Raw genomic sequence first — 4252 nt, 5'->3', positions numbered from 1 at the left:
TACAAATGTTAAAGAAACTTTCAAATGCATGCCCATAGCAACTGGAGGGGACGGGGGAGGGGCAGCCGGAGCATTTTCCCCCCTCCCATCAATAATTTTTCAAAACAAATAATTCTGAAAAAATTGACTGACAAAATGACTAAAAAAAAGATCCTTAAAACTATTCCAGGGGTCCTTAATCCAGCACTGCCCCCCCCCCCCCCCCCCAATATAATTTTTGTTCCTACGGGCCTGAAATGTAAAAAGAGTTTTTTTATGGCATCTCGAAATAATAAATGAAAAGCGACTAATACCCAGTGAAAAATAAAACCGCGTCCCACATGAGTTACGCGTGGGTTCCGTGTGGGATTGATGGGATTTACGTGGGACGGTTTTTCCCATGTGGTATCCGTATGGAAATTTGTCACCTTAAACCCATGTGGGTAATCCCACATGGGTTACATGTGGGAACCATATGGTATTTACACACATGGGAAATCCCACGTGGGTTTCATGTGGGATTTGCATGGGAATTAATTTGAAAGCTGGAAACTAAAAAAAAACTTTGAAAAAAAAACTAAATAAAAATTTTTAAATCGACATTGCATTGCGTTACGTTTATATTGTGTGAAAATATTTTATATTAATATAGAGAATGGCAAGCAAGTATGTAAGTACCACCAATAATGTTTATCTTTCTTTATAGAAATAAGATTAAGATTTGTGCAAATAGACGTATTATTAGGATAATATAATAGTTATTTGAATTTAGATTTTGAGTAAATTATTTGCAAACAATCAACTGATGCAAGTTGAAATGTTGTCAAAAACCAATCTTGCATGCATGGGACACTGCAGTGTCCCTCGAAGAAATGCAGATTTGAAAGTCAAAGAATTCCCAATTTTTTTTATAAAAAGAAGAAAAAAATAGGATGGAGATGGGTTTCTGTAACTTTTTTTATGCTCCAAAACTTTTAACTTTAGATATAATAAGGTCCTTAAGACTTAAGGGACTTACGAACTACATTGAGGAACAAAAACAGGATATTTACAGAAACTTTTCAATTTTTAATTTGGAGTACCAGTGTTATTGGGAATAAAGCCTCTGGGTCCAGTTTTCAAAGTAATATGATCCAAAGTATTGTTTAAATAAAATAATATGCCTTAAAATGCATATAGTTATACATATAACTCCTGATAGTTAACTATATGTATAACTAGTTATACATATAATTTGTTATAAAAACTTATTTTTTAAGGTTATGCTTAAACAAATTAGTACCAATCAACTCAAATTCAAGATTTAGTTAAAGTTCAAGTTAAAGTTCTTATTTATTCATTGTTTTTGTTAATTTTATATTTATTTGTTCAAATTTAGCAGTTAGTACTATTTTTTACTACAGTAAGAATGTTTATCATTGTTGAACGTGATTTTATTAGTAACTTAATTTTATTTTCAACATATTTTGACAACACCCTTTATATTTTAAATGACGACAGCTTTACTTTTCTAATGATGTTAAATTTATTACGTTTCAATAACTCAGATTGAATCTTAACTGAATTATTGTAAGCTTTGTAGGGGTTTGTTGTATATCAAATGGTGTTGTAAATAAAGTAAAAATAATATATATATATATATAAATATATATATATATATATATATATATATATATATATATATATATATATATATATATATATATATATATATAACATTAAAACAATAAAATGATACAAAATTTCACTTTAAAACGAATACCATTAACATTGTGATGATAATAGCATTAGGAAACTAGTATTTATGTATTATTATTATACTATAAATAAATAGTTTTTTAATTCATTTTATAAAATAGAGACTGACAACTGATAATTAATGGAAATAAATACAAATTATAAAAATCATCTAAACTTCATTTATTATTTCTAAATACTATATTAATGTTAGTCTACAAAGTTAAAATCAATTTAGAGCATTGTTATTTGTTCTTTTGCGATTCGCACTTCCACTTCTGTCTCTCAAATTTATAAAATAGGTGGTCAAAGCTTGCTCAATAGGTAGGTTCTCAGCATAACAATGCTTTTTTCTTACACTTTCTTAAGAGAAATATGGCAAATTGATTACTTATTTTACCTAAATCATAGGATCATCTATGCATAATGATGTCAGATGATGACCCGTTTATTGAACACCTTCACCCTTAATCAAACTCAGTCAATTTTTTGCCATTTCTATTGAAAATGATGTCAGTTATTGTTATCATATTATGATGGTATATCTGAATTGTTAATATAATATATAAAAAATGCATATACCATCAAATTTTTTCTTGTTCAATTATAGATTTATTCTCAACAGTACTAAAAATAAAAAAAAAAAACACAAATTGTTCTTTCAGATAAGCAAGCTAATTTCTGAATTTAAATTGTCTTCCTATGATCCTCTACAGTTTTAAGCAACAAAAGCAAGAAGTTTTTAGACCACATTGTTGGTGTAAATACCTCTAAAACCTGCTCAAAGCTAGCATAAATTGTTTTACTTTTTTTAAAAATAAAATATGTTACTTTTTTTTTTAATTCAATTTTTTAATTGACATTATTTTGGTCTCAACATCCCCTCCCCATTGTCAATTATTGTTAAACTCACACTGCCCCTCTATCTACTGGCATCATTTATGGATGATCCCATAGCCTAAATACTATATATATATATATATATATATATATATATATATATATATATATATATATATATATATATATATATATATATATATATATATATATATATTTTTACTTTATTTACAACACCTTTTTATATACAGCAAACCCTTACAAAGCTTACAACAATTCAGTTAAAATTCAATCTGAGTTATTGAAATGTAATAAATTTAACATCAATAGAAAAGTAAAGCTGTCTTCATTTAAAATGTAAAGGGTGTTGTCAAAATATGTTGAAAGTAAAATTAAGTTACTAATAAAATCACGTTCAACAATGATAAATATTCTTACTGTAGTTAGAATTAGTACTAGTTAACAAATTTGAACAAATAAATATAAAATAGTGAAAAACAATGAACAGATAAGAACTTGAACTTGAACTAAATCTTGAATTTGAATTAATTGGTACTAATTTGTTCAAGCATAAACTTAAAAAATAAGTTTATATAATAAATTTTATGTATAACTAGTTATACATATAGTTAAGTATCAGGAGTTATATGTATAACTGCATGCATTTTAAAGCATTTTATTTAATTTATATATTACTTTAGATCATATTACTTTGAATACTGGGCCCAGAGACTTTTTTCCCAATTACACTGTGGTACTCCAGATTAAAAATTGAAAAGTTTCTGTAAATATCCTGTTTTTGTTCCTCAATGTAGTTCGTAAGTCCCTTAAGTTTTATGAACCTTATTATATATAAAGTTAAAAGTTTTGGAGCCTAAAAAAAGTTACAGAAACCTCCCTATTTTAATACTTATCTCCCCCCTATTTTAATATTTTTTTTAATAAAGAAAATTTGACTTTCAAACCAGCATTTCTTTGTGGGACACTGCAGTGTCCCATGCATGCATGCTTGGTTTTTGACAACATTTGAACTTGCATCAGTCAATTGTTTGCAGATAATATTCTCAAGAACTATATTCAAATATCATATGAACATGTTAGAGAATGTTCATATGATATTTGAACATCACAAGTTTAATAATATTGTTGTGATATGTTATATAAATAATGCCATAATAGATTATGATATGAAAATAAGATAGGATATGGAGGCAATGATCAAAGAATTAATTTACTTATAGAAATTTAGATGTTTGTTTATTAGTTTCAGAATATTGTATTATGTGTGACCATGGCCTTCTATAATAACAGGCCATTACATCGCGCAACAAAGTTGTTAAACTGAAGGCCAATTCCTAATACTGTGTTTACATTTTCATCTTTTATCATAAGACGAAAGTTTGTGTTCACGCTTTTTAATAAATCTTTAAAATTTGATTGGTTTATAAATTAGATAGCGCAACTTCAAGACGATAACGTTGTAAGGTTCAAGGCGTTACATTGTAAGGTAATAATATTGTCAAACTAACAGTAAGTTTTTTTAATAATTAAAATGCCTTTAAAATGCTGTGTATCTCTTTGCAAGTCGAACTATCTCAACTACAACAAAAATATCAATTTATACAACTACAATATCAATTACAACTACAACAAAAATATCAATACTCAACTACAACAAAAATATCAATTTATAAAT

At 27.0% G+C, this 4252-nt stretch overlaps 1 long non-coding RNA gene across 2 annotated transcripts in view; it reads left to right on the top strand.

Annotated features, from left to right (window-relative positions):
* The first annotated feature begins 325 nt into the window (after positions 1-325).
* LOC136077984 (uncharacterized) overlaps positions 326-4252 on the top strand; it is a 7471-nt gene continuing 3544 nt past the window's right edge. The window contains exons 1-2 of one of the 2 annotated variants that reach the window (XR_010637427.1): positions 326-649; positions 4010-4252. The exon at positions 4010-4252 is cut by the window's right edge and continues 2732 nt beyond it. This is a non-coding gene — a long non-coding RNA (uncharacterized LOC136077984). Of the gene's footprint in view, positions 650-3190 lie in introns of those variants that run through there. The other variant, XR_010637426.1, reaches the window with a different exon arrangement.

The sequence above is a fragment of the Hydra vulgaris genome, chromosome 03 (assembly GCF_038396675.1).
Source record: "Hydra vulgaris chromosome 03, alternate assembly HydraT2T_AEP".
Classification (NCBI taxonomy): Eukaryota; Metazoa; Cnidaria; class Hydrozoa; order Anthoathecata; family Hydridae; genus Hydra; species Hydra vulgaris.
The sequence above is the reverse complement of the archived record's forward strand: the minus strand, read 5'-3'. Positions and strand labels throughout refer to the sequence as shown.